Genomic DNA, 24,516 nt, shown 5'->3' on the forward strand with positions numbered 1-24,516 from the left:
GATACCAGAATGATCTTTGTAAAACATGGGGAAAAAATCTGTGTTTATAGCAAGATTTTAATTTTTTTTTTTTTTGAGACAGAATCTCCCTTTATCACCCAGGCTGAAGTGCAGTGGTACAATCTCAGCTCATTGCAACCTCTGCCTCCCAGGTTGCATTTCTTTGACCAAAAATTGAAAAAGACAAAATTCATCAAATAAATGTTAATGATTATTCTGAATGGTTTGCTAAATTTAAGTGCTGCAAAATCAAAACCTTTCTCAGTTTAACATCATTCTGGACCAGAATGTAAATGTAACCAGGCTGGGCACAGTGGCTTATGCCTGTAATCCCAGCACTTTGGGAGGCCAAGGCAGGTAGATCATCTGAGGTCAGGAGTTTAAGATCAGCCTGATCAACATGGTGAAACCTTGTCTCTCCTAAAAATTACATCTAGCCAGGCATGGTGGCAGGTACCTGTAATCCTAGCTACTCAGGGGGTTGAGGCAGGAGAATCACATGAACCTAGGAGGTTGAGGTTGCGGTGAGCCAAGATTGCACCACTGCAACTCTAGCCTGGGTGACAAAGTGAGACTGTCTCAAAAAACAAAAACAAACAAGCAAAAAGTATCCAATAGAAAATTTCATTTCTATCAAATGATTTTCACCATAAGTCTTGGGTATTTCAAAGCATAATTGGGGAATTTCACAATTAAATCTTGCATGCAATTTGAGTGCTTATCATTTAATTTGTTCAATTCTCCCTTTGATTTCATGGGGATACATTTAAATATCTTCCCATTGGCAAGTTTTGTTTTCAATAACTGCAATTCCTTAAAAGCTTAACACAGGCTGAATATTTTGCCCTCCATTTCTTGACTGCTTTGATTAAATATTTCTAATGGATTCTGAAGAAACTGCAGCCAAAAGTTAGAGGATGTGGTGGCACACGCCTGTAGTCCCAACTACTAGGGAGGCTGAGGCAGGAGAATTGCTTGAACCTCGGAGGTGGAGGCTGCAGTGAGCTGAGATCGTTCCACTCTACTCCAGCCTGGGTGACAGCGAGACTCCTCTCAAACAAACAAACAAAAAGACTTCAAAAGAACCTTGGTCTTTTTTAAGAAAAGGTAAAAAAAAATCTCTTAAAAAAATATTTTAAGAAGGTAAAAAAGAAAAGAGCAGAAAATTAAAGGTTGGGAGCTACTAACAGAGGGTAGGAAAAGAGACAAAGAAGATAAAGTCGGGTCATAGGTTGAACAAAACAGTATCAAAGAGGACAACATTGCAAAAATAAATGTGAAGTCAACAAAAGCTTATTTCAATACATATCTTTATCCTTTACTGCAGTGTATCTCAAAGTGTAGTCCAAAACTAATTTAAGCCAAAATACCAGGACATTTGTTAAAAATTTAGATACCTGGGCCCCATCCCCGACCTAGTGAACTAAGCTCTCTTTGGCAATTGAAAAGTTTCCCAGGGCATCCTTTTAACTAAGCATTTTTATCTCAATACCTTTTATAAATCAGCTTTCAAAGTGGTACTTTCCAAGAACATGCAAATTCACTTCACATATAGATATATTTCTGAAAAGTTGTTAAGTGACTACTTATACACCAAACCATTATTCCCCTACAGACTATCATAATAATTTCAGAATTATGTTCATCCAAAGGAAACAAACTAGATTTGAGAGCATTTAGCCTTTAAACAAATATTCTTTATCTAATTTTTCTGTATTACTTATGTAAGAGGTTGGCCAAATGGACTCACGTACTCATTATTTTTACTTAGTTTAGAAGCATGTTTATTTAAAATTACAACATACTGTTAACTCATTCCATTTTGACTTTGAACTAATTTCACTAAATTTAACTGGTTAAGTATCATAATCAAGTGGCACTTAGAAGAACTCACGAACAGAAAAAGTGCCACAGGAAGACAGTTTTCAGAAAATACAAAAACTGAAGTTTGAGGTTTGGACTCTAACAGCAAAGACATCCCTTTATGTGGTGAGCTCTGCTAACAAAAACTATTTGTCAACTTCTTGCCAATAGATAGCCAAGAGATATGAGATGTGAATCCATTCAATTCAAAGATGGAAATAATAGCTAAGAACAACAGTAGTTAATATTTATTCACTTATCTCATTAGAGGGTTCCTTCTAAATCCTTTACGTGCATTAACTAATTTAATCTTTACAACAACTCTGTAGACTGTGGCTGTAGACCTCATTTCCCAGATAAGGATGCTTAGGTATAGAATTACATAACTTTCCTGAGATCCCACAGCTAGAAATAGGAGGTGAGATTCAAATCCAAGCAGCCTGTCTCCAGAATCTATACTCAAAGACAGTGGGCTACACTATGATTTTAAGAGAGTCTTAAATGTTGGAAAAATTACTTGCCTCTATATAAATGCTTTCTGTTTATGTTTTGAGATTTTCTTTTTTCTGTTCTTTATACAATTGATTTTAAGATATATTGGGACTACCTTGCATCCCTGCTTATGTTTGGTTATTAGATCTCATTATAATGCACTTGAAATATGACAGGAATTCCAAAATTAGCATCAAATAGGAATTCAGCATCATACAGAAAAATAAAAATGAGTTTTAAAAGATATTTAGTTCTGAATTCAAGGCAAGAATAGTATAGTGGTTTACAGCTGTGCTTCTCAATTTTTCATGTGCCAATCACCTAAGTACATTGTTAAAAATGCAGATTTTCGGCAGCTCTGAGATTCTGCATTTGTAACAAGTTCCCGGGTAACCCTGTTGGCCTGAAGATCATACTTTGAGTCGCAAAAGTTCAGAGTTCAAACTCTGGAGTCACATTGCTTATGTTTCAATACCCGATCTATTGCTTACTAGTTGTATAACCTCCTCCTTATATGCCTCTGCTGCATTTGTGAAAGAGTGAGATCATTAAAGGATTTTATTAGGATTACATGGAATAACCCATAGATAGTACATAGAACAGTCTCTAACACATAGAAAGAACTCAATAAATGTTATCTCCTAGTATTATTGAAAAATATTAAAAGCATATATTGTATCCCATTAGAAAGCCATTTATAGAATTGACTGATCTAGCAGAAACACTAAATAAAATGTCATCATTCTTTTCCAGGCAGTCAAAAGAACATCACTGTACAATGAAGGGCATTGAATACATAAGTTAGAATCACTACCCAGCTTTATTAAATACATAAATCTGAAAGTTCTGTAAATGAATTTGCATAAAGCTGGCTTGGTCTATGCTATTTAAAGAGCATATTTTGTTTCTTCGCCAGAAAACTTTTCTATATTGCAGGTACGCACTGAGTTCATTTATTTGAATACCTTCCTCTGAATTTCGAAAAAGTCAATAATAGTTTAAAATTTTTATTTAATGAAATATATGTCAGTACTAGTATTAATATCAACAATAACAATGATTTTAAATATTTTAAACAATGATTTTAAATATTTGTTCAAGGAAGAACACTGCTATACTTTTAATGAATTCAGAGCATTTAATCAATGCCTTCACAGACAACTGTACACATATTCAAATTATAATACAATGCAGCACAATTACTTCTTGCCTTTGAGAACTGAGGCTTAAAAGAATATTATTTATCAAAAATGTGGTGATTTAATAATAATGATATATCAAAGAAGCCAATACATAGGAAAAGCAAAGTTAGGACCACAAATGAAGATAAAATTTCATTGTAACTTCCCAAATGAAAACTGTAAGAAATTTATTTCAACACTGGTTGAAAAATAAAGACATAAAAGGAATGGAGTACATTAGAAAAGAAAGACTAATGTTTACCCAGTCATTGATTAAAACCAGAGCCAGATGTTTTAATCAAAAAGAAGATGAGAGCTAGAAAGTGTTTTTGGTTGGTGGGTATCTTTAAGAGTCAGCAAGTAAAGGTCAATGGATAATTTGCCTATCCTTTTATCTTTTATTTTTTCAACACAGATGATTAAAAAAAACCACTGTAATACAAATTCTATTACATTATTTTTCTAAATTAAAACTATATTGAACATAGGCCATACAGACCTGCTCTGTCAAATGATGACAGATAAGAATCAAGAAAAAGGGAGGGATCTGGGTGAGTGGTTTATTCTTTCCTCTCTCTCCTTTCTCTTTCCCTACAGATTGGTGTTCCTCACTGCTCCTTTGTCTGCTGTGGTACTGGATTTTTTTAAAAATACACAACACATAAGACTTTACTTTCATTTTACTTCCTATGACAAGTGTTACTTTAAAATAATAAGATTTTACCAAAAACTCTGCATAATGATACTTTATTAAAAGGACTGCCAGATGTAAGTTTGCAAGGCAGGGCTTACCTGTACTCAATTATATCAAATAAGGATTCCCAAAATGAAATTAAACTTGTGCTTTTAGTGAAAAAATAAATCAATAGTGAAACATGGTTCTTTATATCGACAGAGGTGATAACACTAACAGTGTATCTACAGAGGTGATAACACCAACAAGATCAAATCATTAGGATTAGAGGTACAAGAGGAATAGAATTTGAACAGAATTATACCAATATCATGTCTTGTTATTTGGGTTTACATTTTTCTTAATCAAATACTGAAAACCAAAAATTTACTGAAAATGCCTAAACTAACTGTTTTCCATTTATAAATTAGCTGTCTCTCACCTCCAGAGGAGCAAGGAATTCCACTTCTGCATGACCTATTTATGCCTCTTAGATTTATCGCATGCATTTTTTAATGACCCCGAACCAAAGGAAATGTAGAAACCTACTTGAAAAGTTGACATTAAGGTTGTGACACCAACCAAAACAACCAGAGAATTTAAAGTTAAACTGACATACAATACCCAAATCAGTCTGTTATATTCCTAATTTAAAAAACAGTTCTAATGTGAAATCGTGATAGCATGTCAGCCTCTGCTTTGAAACTCCTGAATTTTGTCATTTGGTGTTTGTGTCACAACCTTAATATTATTTAAATATACTTTTTAATATCTATTATTTAAAAAATCTTTGAATTGAAGATACTCTAAAGCTTTGAAGAAGCCAACCTCAAAGCACCGCATTCCTAGCATGCCACTTTTATTAGAAGTAGTGCATAAAACATTTGCTGTTGACAAATCTAATTCATTAAAAGGTGAGATGGATGCATTTTAAAATAACTGGCTGGCATCATTATCTGCAGTGCCTTTTATAAATTATTCCTCTTTTCCCTTTTGACTGAACTTGTCACAGTTCCCCTTCAGAGTCTGAGTGTTATGCCTTATAGTCAATGCTTTCAACGTATTTAGACAAGTCACAAGTTAAATAAGCAGTGGTATTTTATTTTCTAGAAATGAGAAAGGGTAACAGAAATACGAATTATTTCATTCAATTCATTGATTTTGAACTAAAGACAAGTAAAGTCAGTTAGTGGTGGTTTCATCTCACACAAAGAATTTAAAAATAAAAGTATACTGTTTGCATAGAATGGGGAATTTCAAAGAAGGAAACATAAAGAGAAACGCTGGCGGCCTTGCTGCAGTGTTGTGTAGAAGACTTGGTTAAAAGTTGGATTGTGCTTTCCCTAACACTGGAGATCAGGTAAATCATAAAGCTGACAGCTGTTTGGCCCACTAACTTCCTAAAGAAGAATGCTAACTGTATTCTCTCAGAGGCCAAAGGAATAGAATTCTAGAAGATTTCAAGGAAACTGAGCAGGCACAGTACAAATTATTCAAAATATGAAGAAAAACATTTCTTACCTAATTTTATTTCAGAAGACACTAAGAATAAACAGATCTTCTAATCCTGAGGAGGCAGAAAATTATTTCCTCACAAGTTGTCAGCAGAAGAACTATCTCTTCTTTAGTATCTTTGGCAAAGTTTTTTTCCAAAGTAGGTAAAATGTACCTGTAAAATAATTGGACAAAGCTTTATCACTGCCAGAATAGGATGGAGGGCATATTCCCATTAGTTGTCTAGATTGCCAGTGACAGTACTATCATTAAATCATGACACATGGACTTGAGTCAAGAAGAAGAGATGCTGGGAATACACAAAGACATCCTGAAGATTAGGTACCTAAGAAAAGCTTATTAACAAGATGGTCCATAGATTATAGCCACACAGGTAATAGGGGCACCTTGGAGAATGCATATTTAAAACATCTCTTCTATTTTCACTAAAAATTGATCATTCCTAAAGAAATGTATCATGAAGAAAGTAACAGGAGGTTGCACCATATAAAACAAGCAATGCTATTTAATCCAAATGCCTTTTTTTCCTGTTTAGTTACTATTTACTTTAGATTATTTATTAAAACCATTTTTTCCCCACTCTTCTGGGTGATCCTGTTGAAAACAGATTCCTGGCAATCTTGTTACAAATAGGTTCTGATTAAGTTGATTTGGTGCTGGGGCTTGAGATTTTGCATTTCTAACAAGGTCTCAGGTAATGCCACTAATGCTGTGGATCCATGCACTACACTTTCACTAATAAGCTTCCACCAACATATTTGTCTTTTCCTGCACCAAAGTATTCTATTATTATTCTTGGCTATTGACAGTTTGCCTTTTTATATAATTTCAGAATCTTTTGTCAAGTGTTTGCACCTCCTCACCAAAACAAAGAAAGTTAGGAATTTGACAGATATTACTTTGAATTTCTATCAAAGTTGGGCAAGTGTATAGCATTGAGTTTTCCAAGTCATGTGTAATGTATATAATTTTACTTATTGAGTTCTTCATATTACAAAATAATGCTCTTTTATTTTCCCCATAGGATTTTTTTTTTAAGAGATGGAGTTTCACCATGTTGGCCAGGCTGGCCTCGAACTTCGAACCTCAGGTGATCCACCCACCTTGGCTTCTCAAGGTATTGGGATTACAGGATTATAGGCATGAGCCACTGCGCCCAGCCTCCCGTAGGAGTTTTGTACATCTCTTGTTAATGTTACATTTATTTCTAGGCACTCCATATTTTGAATATCATATCTCTTTGCAGAAAACTTTTCCCTTTTTTGTTTAATATGTATTATGTGTATAATTTTGGTAGGTTGATAGGTTCATCCAGGATATTTGATAAACTCTTATTTTTTCCTGTAGTTTTACATCATGTACAAATAATGGGCTTTATTTCTTTATTTCCAAAATCTATACTTTTTATTTCTTTATCTTGTCTTACTATAAAAAAGAAAAGCAAAAAACATCAAACAGTAAATGCATTAAATAATAATAATAATAATAATAATAATAATAAAAGACTATTTTGTTATCTATGATCAGCCAAAATGATCTCTTGGTTACGTTAGATTGCCTAGGAAATGGATATGAGGTAGACTCCAATGGTTGCTTTCTTTCCTTTTTTTTTTTTGACAGAGTCTCACTTTGTCACCAGGCTGGAGTGCAGTGGTGTGATCTTGGCTCAATGCAACCTCTGCCTCCCAAGTTCAAGTGATTCTCCAGCCTCAGTCTCCCCAGTAGAGTAGCTGGGACTATAGGCGTGTGCCACTACACCCACCTAATTTTTGCATTTTTAGTAGAGACGGGGTTTTTCAGTGTTGGCCAGGCTGGTCTCGAACTCCTAACCTCAAGTGATCTGCCTGCCTCAACCCCCCAAGTGCTGGGATTACAAGTATGAGCCACTGTGCTCAGGCTCTAATGGTTTCTTATAGCATTTACTAATTGTCCTCATATTGCCTGTCTTTATATGGTGTCTAGTATACAAATCCTTAAATACATCTAGTATACATCCATTATCCCAAGCTAAATTTCAGTTGATATTTAATCAGAAACAGACATAAACTCTCATGGACAACTTTGCCACCCTGAGAAATAGTTGAAAAACAAAAGTAAAAAATGGCATTATAATGAGGAAAATGGTTCAGTTCCATCTAAGAACTAAGGTGAGGATGCCAATGCAAGGAAGCCATTACTGCGATAAAGCACATCACCTATACTCCATACCTGAAATCACAAGGTTTCTTGTAAAATCAATACATAACTGAAATTGTTTTCTTGATGACAATGTCAGCTGGCTTTAGAGAAAATGGTGCTTTTTCATAGCTTTCAGTCAATTAGTTTGACAAAGGAAACAATTATACTTAATATTCTACACACTGTCAATGTTGGTAACACTGGTTATTTAAGGAAAGGCAAATGTGTGTGATGGTGGGATGAAGGAATGCATAAAGAAAGAGAAAGAAGTAGTAACTAAAATAATAATAACCATAATAAAAAGAGTTGCTTTAAAAACATTTCCATAATCTACTATAAACAGCAATTATGAAAAAGGAAAGCAATGTAGAAAATGTTTAAAAGGAGAAGAAAATAGGGCTAAAAAGCAAGTAAGCCTTACATTAAAACAGTTTAAAATTATATGAATAAAATTTTTGGTTAGGAAGCTCAAGCAGCATACATTTTCCTTCTGTCCCCAGATATCCCTTAAAAAGGCAATGAAGTTATATTATGGAGAGGAGAAATATAAACCCACAAAAATGGAGATAGTGAGTCATTACCACAAATTTATAAAAGGCAAGACAGATGAAACAGCATTCATAGAAGAAATAGAATAGAAAAAGCTAAACTCTAAAATGTGTGCAAAGAGGGCTGCAATTAAAAGAATGACCTGATATCCATGGCAGAGTGTGGAGTAAAAAGTGAGGCTAAAAAACACAATCCATTGAAGGTTTGCTCAAGAAACACTGAATCTCCCTTCCCTACCTTTTAGTGCAAGCTGCTATTTTGTAATTTTTTTTTTTGTCTTTAATTAAAGATCTGACTGTGGGTAAAGGGAAATAAATGAAAGCAGTGGTGTGCTTCAAGACATGAATTAACTGTCTACAAAACTATGAAGGTAAGCACCGGCATGGGTACCCCTACTTCATTCTGGTCTTTAGCTGACTTTAGCATACTGATCATTCCCCATCTGTTCACTCTAAAGCAAAGTATACCAGTAAAATCAGTGTTATCCAAATAATTTCTATGTAGTTTTATGTTTTCTTTTTTCTAATATGAATGCATAGCCAAGGACTACTTGACATTTGAAAAAAAAATGGTTTTTCACATTAGAGACTGTATTAGTCCATTTTCACACTGCTATGAAGAAATACCAGAGACTGGGTAATTTATAAAGAAAAATAGGTTTAATGGACTCACAGTTCCACATGGCTGGGGAGGCCTCTCAATCACGGCAGAAGGTGAAAGGATGGAGGAGCAAAGACATGTGTCACACAGCAGTAGGCAACAGAGCTTGTGCCTATGCCAAGGAATTCCCATTTATAAAAACATCACATCTCATGAGACTTATTCACTATCATGAGAACAGCATGGGAAAGACTCACCCCCTTGATTCAGTTACCTCCCACTGGGTCCCTCCCACAACATGTGGAAATTATGGCAGCTATAATTCAAGATGAGATTTGGGTGGGGACACAGCCAAGCCATATCATTCTGCCCTGGCCCCTCCCAAACCTTGGGTACTCACATTTCAAGACTAATCAAGCCTCACAACAGTCCCCCAAAATCTTAATTCATTTCAGCAATAACTAAAAAATCCACAGTCCAAAGTTTCATCTGAGATAAGGCAAGTCCCTTCTGTCTATGTAAAATCAAAAGCAAGTTAATTACTTCCTAGATACAGTAGGGGTACAGCCATTAAGTAAATACACCCATTCCAAATGGGAAAAATTGGCCCAAACAAAGGGGCTATAGGCTCCAAAATATCCAAAATCCAGCAGGGCAGTCAAATCTTAAAGCTCCAAAATAATCTTCTTTGACTTCATGTCTCACACCTGAGGCATGCTGATGTAAGAGGTGGGCTTCTGCAGCCCTGGGCAACTCCCCCCCTGCAGCTTTTCAGGGTATAGTCCCCCTTCTGGCTGCTTTCACAGGCTGGCATTGAATGTCTGTGGCTTTTCCAGGTGCAAGGTGCAAGCTGTTGGTGGATCTACCATGCTGGGGTCTCAAGTATGGTGGCTCTCTTCTCACATTTCACTTGGCAGTGACCCAGTGGAGACTCTGTGGGGAGCTCCCACTCCACATTTCCCTTCCGCACTGCCCTAGCAGAGGTTCTCTATGAGGGCTCCACCCCTGCAGCACACATCTGCCTGGACATCCATGCATTTCCATACATCCTCTGAATTCTAGGCAGAGGTTCTCAAAGCTCAATTCTTTATTTTTGTACAACCACAGGCCCAACACCATGTGTCAGCATGGCTTGAAGCTTATACCCTTTGAAGCAATGGCCTGAGCTGTCCCTTTTAGCCACAGCTGGTACACAGGGCACAAAGTCCCAAGACTGCACACAGGAGCAAGGCCCTAGGCCGAGCCCATGAAACCATTTTTTCCTCCGAGGCTTCCTAGCTTGTGATGGGAGGAGCCGATGTGAAGACTTTTGATGTGCCCTGAAAACACTTTCCCCACTATCTTGGCAATTAACATCAGGCCTCTTATTACTTATGAAAATTTCTGCAGTTGCTCGAATTTCTCCTCAGAAGATGGGTTTTTCTTTTCTATCACATCATCTAACTGCAGTTTCTAAACTTCTATGCTCTGCTTTCCTTTTAAAAATAAGCTTCAATTCCAAACCATCTCTTTGTGAATGTATAAAGCTGAATGCTTTTAAGAGAATCCAAGTTACATCCTAAATGCTTTGCTGCCTAGAAATTTCTTCCTCTAGGTACACTAAATCATCTATCTCAAGTTCAAAGTGCCACAAATCTCTAGGGCAGGGGCAAAATGCCACCAGTCTCTTTGTTAAAGTATAACAAGAGTTATCTTTGCTCCAGTTCCCAACATGTTCTGCATCTTCATCTCAGACCGCCTCAGCCTGGACTTTATTGTCAGATGTATAGTTTGCAAATATTTTCTCCCACTCTGTAGGTTATCTTTTTATTCTGTTTGTGGTTTCTTTTGCTGTGAAGAAGCTCTTAATTTGGTACTATGTTAATTTTTGCTTTTTTTTTGCAATTGCTTTTGGCATCTTTGTCATGAAATCTTTGCTAGTTCCTATGACCAGAACTGTATTTCCTAGGTTGTCTTCCAGGGACTTATAATTTTGGGTTTTACATTTAAGTCTTTAATCCATGTTAGTCAATTTTTGTATATCATATAAGTAAGGGGTCCAGCTTCAACCTTCTGCATATGGCTAGCCAGTTATCCCAGCACCATTTATTGAAAAGGATCATTTCCCCATTGTTTGTTTTTGTCAACTTTGACAAAGATCACAATTGTAGGTATGTGGCTTTATTTCTGGGCTCTCTATCCTTTTCCATTGGTCTGTGTGTCTGTTTTTATATTGTAACATGGTGTTTTGGTTACTATAGCCCAGAAGTAGTTAAAAATTGGGTAATGTGATGTCTCTGGCATTGTTCTTTCTGCTAAGGATTGCCTTGGCTATTTGGGCTTATTTTGTTCCATACAAATTTTAAAATAGTTTTTTTCTAGTCTCTGAAGAATGTCATTGGTAGTTTGATAGGAGTAGCACTGAATCTGTAAATTGCTTTGGGCAGTATGTCAATTTTAATGATACTGAGTCTATCAATCCATGAGCATGGAATGTTTTCCCATTTGTTTGTGTCATCTCTGATTTCTTTCATCAGTGTTTTATAATTGTCATTGTAGAGATCTTTCACCTCCCTGTTTAGCTGTTTTCCTAGGTATTTTATTCTTTTTGTGGCAATTGCAAATGGGATTATGTTCCATGCTTGGTTGTTGTCAATGTATAGGAATGCTAGCAATTTTTAAATGTTGATTTTGTATCCTGAAAATTTGCTGAAGTTTTTTTTTTTTAATCCTCTAAAGGAGCTTTTGGGCTGACACTATGTGGTTTTCTACATATACAACCATGTCATCTGCAAACAGGGATAGTAAGACTTCCTCTCTTCCTATTTGGATGCCATTTCTTTCTTTATCTTGCCTTATTGCTCTGGCCAGGATTCCCAATACTATGCTGAATACGAGTGTTGCAAGAGGGCATCCTTTTCTTGTCCCAGTTTTTAAAGGGAATGCTCCCAGCTTTTGCCCATTCGGTATGATGCTGGCTGAGAAAACACTTTTTTTTTTTTTTTTTGCAAGAATCTATAGCCCAATTTACATCATCTCCGCATATATATCTATATCTATATATATATCTATGCCCAGATATATTTTTTTTTTTTTTTTTGCAAACATCAAGAACATTCTCCAAAATAGATCATGTACCTAGGTCATAAACAAGTCTCAATAAATTTTAAAACAACAAAATCATAAGACAACTGAATTAAATTAGAAATCAATAGCAGAAAGAAATCTAGAACACCCACAATATTTGGAAGTTAAAGAATACATTTCTAAGTAACCAATGCATCAAAAAAAGTGACAGCAATATTAGAAAATATATTTTACTGAATGAAAGAAAAAACACAATATTACACATTTCATATGATGAATAAAAATGTTTAGAAAGAAATTAATAGCTATTTCAGAAAATGAAGGAAAGAAACTTTCCAACACATTCTATGATGACAGAATTACCCTGATATCCAAGACAAACACATCCCATTCTGTATATAGTCATATGTCACTTAAAGATGGTGATATATTCTGAGAAGTGCACCATTAGGTGATTTTTTCATTGTGTGAACAACATATAGTATACTTACACAAACTTAGATGGTATAGTTATATGGTATTGCTTATAGCTCCTGGGCTACAAACTGGTATAGCATGTGACTATACTAAATATTGCAGGCAATTGCAACACAATGGTATTTGTATATCTAAACATAGAAATGTACAGTAAAATATAATATAAAAGACAAAGAAAAATGGTACACCAGTAGAGGGCAGTTATTATACATGTAGCTTACAGGACTGGAAGTTGCTTTGGGTGAGTCAGCAAATGGAGAGTGAATGTGAAGGCCTAGGACATTACTGCACACTACTGTAGACTATGTAAACACTGTACACTTAGGTTACACTATATTTGTAAAAAGTATTTTTCTTTTGTCAATAATAAATCTTAGCTTACTGTAACTTTTTTACTTTATAAACATAAAATTATTTTTTACTTTCGTGTAATAACACAGCCTAAAACACACTATACAAAATATTTACCTTTATAGCCTTATTCTGTAAGTTTTAAAAAAATATTTTAAGACTTCTTTAAATGTTTTAAACTATTTCGTTAAAAAATAAAAAAACAAACACACACATTAGCTTAGGCCTACACTGGGTCAGGATGACCAATATCACAGACTTCCACATCTACATTTTGTGCCCCTGGAAGGACTTCACGAGCAATAATAAGCATGGAGCAGTATTAACAATGCTTTTTTTTTTTTTTTTGGAATATCCTATAACAATGCTTTTTTCTGGAAGATCACCTGAAGGACTTGCTTGAAGCTGTTTTACAATTAACTGTATTTTTCTTATCAGTAGAAGAAGAATATGCTAAAATAATAATGAAATATATAGTAAATACATAAGCCAGTAACATAGTCATTTATTATCATTATCAACTATTATGCATTATATGCATTGTACATAATTATGTTTATTTTTATAAAACTGGTAGGTTTGTTTACACTAGCATTATCACAAACACAAGTAATGCATTACACTCATATGATAGTTATGATATCACTGGGCAACAGAAAATTTTCAGAGCCATTATAATCATATGGGACCACTATCATATTTGTGGTCTTTAGTTGAACAAAATGTCGCTATGTGGCACATGACTGTATACCCCATTTTCTTTATCCATTCATTTGCTGATAGATGCTTAGGTTGATTTTATATCTTGGCTATTGTTACTAGTGCTGCAATAAATATGGGGCTGAAGATATTTCATCAATATACTGATTTCCTTTCCTTTAGATGAATACTCATTAGTGGGACAGGTGGATCATATTGTAGTTCTATTTTCAGTTTTTTTTTTTAGAAAGCTGAATATTGTTTTCTATCATGATTGTGCTAATTTACATTTCCACCAACAGTATGTAAAATTTCCTTTTTCTGTGCATTCTTGATAGCATTTGGTACTTTTGTCTTTTTAATAATAGCCATTCTAACTGGGGTGAGATGATACTTCATTGTGATTTTGAGTTGCATTTCCCTGATGACTAGTGATGTTGAGCATGTTTTCACATACTTACTGGGCACTTGTATGACTTTTTTTGAGAAATGCCTATTCAGATCCTGTGCCTATTTTAAAATCTGATTATTTGGGTTTTTTGCTGTTGAGTTTCCTGTATTTCAACTGATTTTTGATGAAGGTTCCATGAAAAGGTAATGGGGAAAATATTAGTTTTCTCAAAAAATGTTGCTGAGACACTAAATATGAACATAAAAAGAATTATACTGGACTCTTTCCTCATAGGATACCAAAATAATTAACTCAAAATTGATCAAAAACTTAAATATAAGAACTAAAACAGAAAAATTCTCAGAACAGATCATAGGTGCAAATCTTCTTGATACAGGAGTAGGCAATGGTTTCTTAGATGTAATACCAAAAGCAGAATCAACAAAAGAAAAAAATTGATAAATTGGACTGCATTAAAATTTAAAACTGCTGTGTTTCAAAGATCACCAATAAAGTGAAAAGACAACCTACAGAATGGGAGAAATGTATGCAAATCATGTATCTTAGAATACATAAAGAACAAGTACAAAATCTTCACAGCATTCCCTACCCCAATAAGACTGCAGAATGCAATGGAATGCCACTGAGATTTTGGAGCTCAGAGGAATGTAGTCTGATTTCTGTTTTATCAAGTTTATTCTGAAACTCTAAATTATGATCAATACTGCCATGGGTTGTCCCCCCAAAATAGGGGGAACTAGTACAATTCAACAGTACAAAGATAAATAACTCAATTTGAAAATGGCCAAGAATTTGAAATTTCTCCAAAGAAGATAATACAAATAGCCAGTAAGTACACGCAATACTGTTTAACATCATTAGAGAAATACAAATTGAGACCACATCAGATATCAGCTAGTTTTTATAGGAATTGCATTAAATCTGTAGATTAATTTGGGAAGTGCTGCCACTTCACAACTTACTAGAATGTCTATAATCAAAAGACAGAAACAGCCAGTGATGGGGAGGATGTGGAGAAATGGAAACCCTCATACACAACGGACAGAATTAGAAACGTTTCTTCCCTGTCCCATCAGTGGGGATATTTCCTTTATAGCACTTTGTATTTTATATCATTTTTGTCATCTCTCTCACTAAACTGAAAACACATAAAGAGAAGGATTATGTCACTTTCCGTTTACCATGTATATTTAGTACTATGACCATAACTTGATTATGCCTCTGTTAGGGCACTTGTCACCCTGTGCTCTCTGAATCATTGATTTGCTTATCTCTCTATGTTAGTCTGTTTGCGTTGCTATAAAGGAATACTTGAGGTTGCTTGGACAACTCAGCCATTCCAGCTTGTGGGGTTAGGAGAGTCAAAACCACCAGGGGGTGGAAACAGTACCCCAGCACAGCATAGCTACTCTACAAAAGCATGACCAGATTTCTTCCTTAAGTGGATCCCCAATCCGCTCCTCCTCAGTGGGTTGGACTTTGCAATGGGGGACCTCCAGCTACTCCCACTGACATTCTTTAGCCCACAAGGTTTGAAAACTTCCTAGGAAAGAGTTCCTAGAGGGAGGGGTGGCCCACTATCTTTGCTGTTTCAGCAACTTAACCATTCCTGCAACTTATCTGTTCCAGAAACTTAGCTGTTCTGGCCTCTAGGTTTTGGAAAGCCCAACCTGATGGGGAGTGAAAAGAGTACCCCAGCACAGCATGGCTGCTCTACTAAAGTGGAGCTAAGCTGCTTCTTCAAGTAAGGTCCCCACAATCCTGTTCCTTTTGGCTGGATGAGATCTCCTAACTGGAGTCTCCAATAACCTCCTACATGTACTTTTGGGCCAGCAACAAGTCTGTACCCCACTGGGACAAAGCTTCCAGTGGTAGGAGCAGGCTGCCATCTTTGCTATTTCATAGCCTTCACTGGTGATACCTCCAGATACTGGAAAATCTGAGGTGACTAGGGACTGAAGCAGATGCCCAGCAAACTGCAGCAGTCCTATGGAAAAGTGGGCAGACTGTTAAAAAAGAAAACAACAACAAAAACCCCCAAAACCCCATCCAAAGGTCAGAAACCTCAAAGATTAAAGGTAGATAAAGCCCACGAAGATGAGAATCAGTGCAAGAATGCTGAAAACTCAAAGAGGCCAGAGTGCATTCTTTCCTTCAAATGATCACATCATCTTTCCTGCAAGATTCTGGAAAGGGGCTGAGGCTGATATGGCTGCAATAACAGAAGTAGACCTCAGAATATGGATCAAAACAAACCACCAAACTAAAGAAGCATGTCCTAACTCAATGCAAGGAAGCTAAGAATCACAATAAAACATTGCAGGAGCTGACAAAATATCCAAGATAGATGATATAACTGGCCAGATAGAGCTGAAAAACACAATACAAGAATTTCATAATGCAATTGCAAGTATTAATAGCAGAACAGTCCAAGAGGAGGAAAGAATCTCAGAGCTTGAAAACTGTCTTTTTGAAAGAAGACAGGCAGACAAGAATAGAGAAAAAGAGAATAAAAAGGAATGAACAAAATTTCCAAAAAATATCGGGTTATGTAAAAGATTAAATCTATGACTTATTGGTGTACCTGAAAGAACTGAGAAGAATGGGACCAATGTTGAAAACATATTTCAGGATATCATCCGTGAGAACTTCCACAACCATGCTAGATAGGGCAACATTCAAATTCAGGAATGCAGAGAACCCCAATAAGATATTCCATGAGAAGATCAGCCCCAAGACACATAATCGTCAGATTCTCCAATGTGGAAATAGAAGAAAAATTGTTAAGGGCAGTGATGTAGTTTGGCTGTGTCCCCATCCAAATCTCAATCCAAATCTCATCTTGAATAGTAGTTCTCATAATCCCAACGTGTTGTGGGAGGAACCCTCTGGGGGGTAATTGAATCAAGGGAGTGCTTACCCTCATGCTGCTGTCATGATAGTGAGTGAGTTTTCAGGAGATCTGATGGTTTTATAAGGGGCTTCCCTCTTCGCTTGGCTCTCATTCTTCTCTCTCCTGCTGCCTTGTGAAGAAGTATGTGTTTGCTTCCCCTTCTACCATGAGTGTAAGTTTCCTGAGGAACTGTGAGTCAATTAAACCTCTTTCTTTTATAAATTACCCAGTCTCAGGTATGTCCTCTGTTGCTCAGGCTGGAGTGCAGTGGTGCAATCTTGGCTCACTGCAACCTCTGCCACATGGGTTTAAATGATTGTCCTGCCTCAACCTCCCAAGTAGCTGGGATTACAGGTGCCTGCCACTGTGCCCAGCTAATTTTTGTATTTTTAGTAGAGACAGGGTTTCATCATCTTGGCTAGACTGGTCTTGAACTTTTGACCACATGATCCACCCACCTCAGCTTCTCAAAGTGCTGGGATTACAGGTGTGAGCCACCACACCTGGTGTTGGGTATGTCCTTACAGCAGAGTGAGAATGCACTAATATAGGCAGCATGAGAGGTCACTTACAAAGGGAAGCCCATGAGACTTAACAGTGAACATCTCAGCAGAAACCCTGCAAGCCAGAAGATATTGGGGGCCAATATTTAGCATTCTTAAAGAAAAGCAATTCCAACCCAGAATTTTGTATACAGCCAAACTAAGTTTTATAAGGGAGGGAGAAATAAGATCCTTTTCAGACAAGCAAATGATGACAAAATTTGTTAGCACCAAGACCTGCCTTACAAGAGCTCCTAAAGGAAGCACTAAATGTAAAAAGGAAAAAACACTACCAGACACTATAAAAACATACTGATATACACAGACCAATGACACTATGAAACAACCACATAAAAAGTATGCAAAATAACCAGCTAGCATCAAGATAACAGGATTAAATTCACATATAACAATATCAACTTTAAATATAAATGGGCTAAATTCCCTGATGAAAAGACCCAGAATGGCAAGCTGAATAAAGAACCAAGACCAAAATTGTATGCTGTCTGCCAGAGATCCATCTCACATGCGATGATACATATAAGGTCAAAACAAAGGGATGGAGAAAAATTTACCAAGCATATGGAAAATAGGAAAAAACAGGGGTTACAATCCTAGTTTCTGACAAAGGAGACAATTAAACACAAAGATTTTTTAAAAAGACAAAGGACATTACATAATGGTAAAGAGTTCAATTCAATAAGAAGAGCTAAATATAAATATATATGCACCCTAAATATATATGCATCCAACTATGCCTAAATATATATGCACCCAACAAAGGAGCACCCAGATTCATAAAGCAAATTCTTAGAGACCTTCAAAGAGACTTAGATTCCTACACAATAATAGTGGGAGACTTTAATACCCCACTGACAATGTTAGATAGATGATCAAGACAGAAAATTAACAAAGATATTCAGGGTCTGAACTCAGCTCTCATTCAAATAAACCTGATAGATATCTACAGAACTCTCCATTCAAAAACAACAGAATATACATTCTTCTCATTGCCACATGACGTATACTCTAATATTGATCACATAATCAGAAGTAAAATATTCCTCAGCAAACACAAAAAAACTGAAATCATAACAGTTTCTCAAACCACAGCACAATCAAATTAGAACTCAAGACTAAAAAATTCGTTTGTGGTGGCTCATGCCTCTAATCCCAGCACTTTTGGAGGCTAAGGCGGGTAGATTACCTGAGGTCAGGAGTTCCAGACCAGCCTGGCCAACATGGTGAAATCCCGTCTCGACTGAAAATACAAAAACTAGCTGGGCATGGTAGCAGGTGCCTGTAACCCCAGCCACTCAGGAGACTAAGGCAGGAGAATCACTTGAATCTAGAGGGCAGAAGTTGCCGTGAGCTGAGATTATACCACTGCACTCCAGCTTGGGTGACAGAGTGAGACGCCATCTCAAAAAAAAAAAAAAACTTCACTCAAAATCATACAATTACATGGAAATTGAAAAACATGCTCCTGAATGAGCTTTGGGTACATAATAAAGGCAGAAATCAAGAAGTTTTTTGAAATTAATGAGAACTAAGATACAATGTACAGGAACTCTGGGACACAGCTAAGGCAGTGTTAAGAGGGAAATTTATAGCACTACTTTTATTTTTATTTCTTTATTTATTGAGAAAGAGTCTCACTCTGTTGCCCAGAAGGAGTGCAGTGTCACAATCTTGGCTCATCGCAACCTCTACCTCCCAAGTTCAAGCGATTCCCATGCCTCAGCCTCCCAAGTAGCTGGGACTACATGTGCATGCCAACATGCCTGGCTAATTTTTGTATTTTTAGTAGAGACAGCGTTTCACAATGCTGGTCAGGATTGTCTTGATCTCTTAACCTCATGATCTGCCCGCCTCAGCCTCCCAAAGTGCTGGGATTACAGGCCTGAGCCACTATACCTGGTCAAAAATTACTATCAATACTTTTACTAACCTTTGTGTACACTACATATTTTCTCAAAATTAATCTAATTGGGCTGTAACATCAATGAAAACATCAGACAGTATTTGTTGCCAATGATAAAATTTCAGCTTCCCAAGCAAAACTTAGGATTTTGGAAAATACATATAATGCCAGATGGACAGTTTTCCAATACTACAAGATTCTCCTTTTGAGACTACTGGTGTTATTAACAAATGGGAATTTTTAAAGTTGTATAATGAAATCTATTAAGATTGGGAAAATCAGCATACCTCAATGAATCAATATTTTCCAAAAGTCTGGTACATTATGTAACAGAATCATGTATTTGTAAAAGATTTATTCAAAGTATGAAATACACCAAGGGATTTTAAAGTAATAAAGTACCAAAAGTAAACTGATATGATATCAGATTCTACACTGCAACTAAATTTTAATAAAATTCTACTTGTTAAATTTTGGTGATCAAAGAATATTCACAATAATCTGAAAAGGCCATTTAAATAGCTCCTTTCTTTTTTGGGGGGGCAATCAGAAAGCCTTTTTTTTTTTTCTTTTTTTTTTTTTCGAGATGGAGTCTTGCTCTGTTGACAGGCTAGAGTGCAGTGGTATGATCTTGGCTCAATGACACTTCTGCCTCCCAGGGTCAAGCCATTCTCGTGCCTCAGCCTCCCAAGTAGCTGAGACTACAGATACGTGCCACCAAACCCGGCTAGTTTTTTTCATTTTTTGTATTTAGTAGAGATGGAGTTTCACCATGTTGGCCAGGATGGTCTCGATCTCCTGACCTCATGATCCACGTGCCTCAGCCTTCCAAAGTTCTGGAATTACAGGTGTGAAGAATATAGCTCCTTTATTCCAACTATATACATGTGTAAGGTTGGATTTCACTTACTACTTCAACCAAAACAACATATCACTAAAGACTGAATGCAGAAGCAGATCTGAAATTCAGCTTTCTTTTACTAAGCCAGACATTGATGAGACTTTGCAAAATATAAAACTACTCTTCCACTAAAATTTTTGTTTTTGAAAATAGAGGGGTTTTTTTAGAGTTGTTTATGTATTAATATGTAGTGGTTTATTTAAATATTTTCAAAACATTTCATTTTAATTTATAATACAAAAAATGTAAGTAGATATAATTACATAAATATAAACTCTCTGAAGTCCTCAGTAATTTTTAAGAGTATAAAGGACTCCTGAGACAAAAAGCTTGAGATCCGCTGAGCTGGACAAATGAGAAGCCCTAGAAAGAGAATGACCAAGTAAAGTTAATCAAAAGAAAAGTACTGGCAGCACTAAAAGATACCAGAGTACAGAAAGCAACATAGAAACGAAGTCTATGGGAGGCTGAGGCAGGAGTGGAAGGTTCAAACAGGAGAATTGCTTAAACCTAGGATGCGGAGGTTGCAGTCAGCTAAGATTGGACGACTGCACTGCAGCCTGGGCAACAGAACCAGCCTCTGTCTCAAAAAAGAAAAAAAAAAGAAAGCAACATAGAAACAGAGCCTAGAAGGTCCCCAGCCCTACTCCTAAATTCCTTCCCACCGAAAGCTCTTAACAGCAGAGGATCACCTTGGAAGACCTAAACTGCCCGTGAGCATTTCTGATGGCTACCATGAATACATGTTAGAGAAGGAAAGAATGATGTATCTGAAAAAATTTAAAGGAATACATTGTTATGTGATTATACACAAAACTTGCATTTTTAAAGTGAAAAATATTTGATGAACTGGTTTGAAAAGTCAAGAAAAATGAGAAATGTCATGATGACAGGGTGCAGTGGCTCACGTCTGTGATCCCAGCACTTTGGGAGGCCAAGGTGAGTAGATTACTTGATGTTAGGTGTTTGAGACCAGCCTGGCCAACATGTCTAGACCCCATCTCTACTAAAAATATAAAAATTAGCTGGGCATGCTGGCACATGCCTGTAATCCCAGCTACTCGGGAGGCTGAGACAGGAGAATCGCTTGAACCTGGGAGGTGGAGGTTGCAGTGAGCCAAGATCATGCCTCTGCACTCCAGCCTTCCAGCCTGGGTGACAGAGTGAGACTCTGTCTCAGAAAAAAAAGAAATGTCGGGACATAGGGCCGGGCACAGTGGCTCAGACCTGCAATCCTAGCACTTTGGGAGGCCAAGGGGGACAGATTGCCTGAGCTCAGAGTTGGAGACCAGCCTGGGCAACACAGTGAAACCCCGTCTCTAATAAAATACAAAATAAATTAGCCAGGTGTGGTGGCGTATGCCTGTAGTCCCAGCTACTTGGGAGGCTGAGACAGGGGAATCGCTTGAACCTGGGATGCAGAGGTTGCAGTGAGCCAAGATTGCACCACTGCACTCTAGCCTGGGTGACAGAGTGAGACTCCATCTTCAAAAACAATAAAAAAGATAATAGAAAAAGAAATGTCTTGACAAAATGAAACAGAAACTATTCATCTATATTACTAAAAATTCAGCCTTCATCAGTAGAATGCTCTTCAAAATGAGTTCCTATCATAGGTCAGTTTAAACTCTAAACTTAAAGTGTTGAATTAGCTATGCTCCCTGTAAGGAAAATGGACAGTAAACTGGTGATGTGGCATGACTGTTGGCTGCTATAAACAACTGCAGCTGTACACTCTCCCTAATATCCCATGGTTACAGTCAGGGAAGAGATCTTTTGAGTAAATGTTAGCAAACAAGTAACAAAAGTTATTTGTTATATAACAGAAACAAGTCTTAACAAATAACAGAATAGCACTATGATATAAGCCAACTGGAATAACTGTATGCCCTACTAAGTAGAGCAAACAAGAAGCCTTTTCCGGGAAGCATGATAAAAAGAAAAAGCCCTAAATTTAGATTCTTAAGACCTAGCGTCTGGTTCAAGTCACATGTTTCCTGAGTTATTCATTATGTAAATCACCTGTCTGATCTTCATTTCCTCGTGTATGATAGTTAATCTAAATAAGTTGTTTTCAAATTCAGCTGTGTTTCCCAGTAACAAATACATTTTTTTTATCCCCAATCCTGAAACCACATGTATCTGAAACAAAAACACAGGCTATGAGTCACCAAATTGATAGCTTATAACCTGCCATTTGAAAAGCACTAAAATGATGGATCTCTACATTTACCTACTAAAAAGTGATGGGGGCTGGTGGGAAGGATCCTATAAAACTATATTTTTACCTTTGTGGCTACAGAGGTATCTTTGGTAAAGAGGCAAATAGACATTCAAGTTTTAGGTTTATATTCTAACTATGGATTCCAAAGTGCTGGGATTATAGGCATGAGGTCAGGCAATGGTGCCTCATGCCTGTAATCCCAGTACTTTGAGAGGCCAGCACAGGAGGATTGCTTGAGTACAGGAGTTCTTTACATAGTGGTGTACACCTATAGCCCCAGCTACTGGGAGGCTGAGGTGGCAGGATTGCTTGAGCCCAGGAATTCAAGGCTGCAGCGAGCTGTGATTCTACCACTGTACTCCAGGCTGGGTGACAAAGTGAGACCGTCTCAGAAAAAAGAAAAAGATTTACATTATATTTATTGGCTATCTGAAATTTAGACAACAGTCTGTGTTTATCCACCTAATGCCAAAAATCAGTTGCTTAGCTAATATTTGCATTTTTAAACCGTTATTTGGAACAGATGTTTTGATTCCTGTTATGGCTAACAAAACTGTATTGTAAAAGAAGATAGTGTAAGAACATATGACTCAAATGTTAATGTCAATGTCTGGCAGTAGGGATTGTACTTTTGTTGAGGGCGGGAGGGGGTGGGACAGGCAATAAAATTCAGAATTTGAAATTCAAATGTATTTGTAAGTTTTAGCATATGACAACTGTTGATCATTTTTAATAATAACTAACATTGAATACCGTGGCAACATGGGATTCCTCTAATACATGACTTTGGCTTTTGGACTCTGCACTGGTCTAGTTGCAGCTTTCTTAGAACAATGCAGCACTTTAATATTCTTACTCAACTCTTCTTTTTTCCTTCCTTCTTTTCTTTTTAGGCCGTCAGACATGCATTGAGGTCTGAATGCACTTCCTACTCTTGCTCCCTCTATTTTCTTCTTCTCAAGCAGTTTCCCCAATAAACATCTTGTACATCTAATCTCCTTTTGGCATCTGCTTCTAGGGGAATTTGAACAAATAAAGTGCTGACTATACCAGGCACTATATTAAACTCTATGTATGCATTATTTTACTTAATCTTCACAAAAGGCCTATGAAGACATCATTATTCCCATTTTACAAATAATGAAACAGTAGAAAAGTAACTTTCTCACTGTCATACAACTAGTGTTAGAGTTGGGATTCGAATCCAAGTCTGTTTGACTTGACAGTTGGAGCCACAGATCTTATTTTAAAACAGTGAGTTTATTAAAAACAAAACAAAACGAGGATCGATCCAAGATGGCCGTTTAGGAACAGCTCAGGATTGCAGCTTCCAGTGAAAGCACAGAGGGTGAGTGGACGCTGCATTTTTATTGCCCACAGACTAGGAAATTCCCAGGCGGAGGAGCTCCACGGGTCGCCAGCGCAGCTGTTTCAGCTGGCGCCGCTGCTTTGCCCCACGCGGCAGCATTATCGGCGCCCCGGAGCAGCGGTTCTCCGTACAAAATACAACGGTCCCGGTGCCCCTTTGGCTGGCGATTGGAGCCACAGGAAGTCGCCCATTCGTCTGTTTAAAAGGGGACCGAGCAGGGAACCAGGACAGTAGATTCCAGGGCAAAAAAAGCGCCACAAATCTCAGTGCCGCTGATTAAGCCAGCACAGTGACTTGCCACAGGGGAAAAAACTCAGACCCAGGGCCTCTTCAACAGGCGACTAGAGCACCAACTTAAAAAAAAAAAAGGCTCGGCTGGGCACGGTGGCTCAAGCCTGTAATCCCAGCACTTTGGGAGGCCGAGGCGGGTGGATCACGAGGTCAAGAGATCGAGACCATCCTGGTCAGCATGGTGAAACCCCGTCTCTACTAAAAATACAAAAAGTCAGCTGGGCATGGTGGCGCGTGCCTGTAATCCCAGCTACTCGGGAAGCTGAGGCAGGAGAATTGCCTGAACCCAGGAGGCGGAGGTTGCGGTGAGCCGAGA

At 37.2% G+C, this 24,516-nt stretch overlaps 1 protein-coding gene across 2 annotated transcripts in view; it reads right to left on the minus strand.

The window, feature by feature from the left end:
• Window positions 1–24,516, minus strand: part of KIAA0825 (KIAA0825 ortholog) — a 443,396-nt gene that overhangs the window by 407,824 nt on the left and 11,056 nt on the right. For both annotated transcript variants that reach the window (XM_037733312.1, XM_037733313.1), the window contains exon 2: window positions 5,731–5,878. The gene's annotated coding sequence lies outside the window, so the exon portion shown is untranslated. The remainder of the gene's footprint in view (window positions 1–5,730; window positions 5,879–24,516) is intronic.

The sequence above is a fragment of the Cebus imitator genome, unplaced genomic scaffold (assembly GCF_001604975.1).
Source record: "Cebus imitator isolate Cc_AM_T3 unplaced genomic scaffold, Cebus_imitator-1.0 Scaffold515, whole genome shotgun sequence".
Lineage (NCBI taxonomy): Eukaryota > Metazoa > Chordata > Mammalia > Primates > Cebidae > Cebus > Cebus imitator.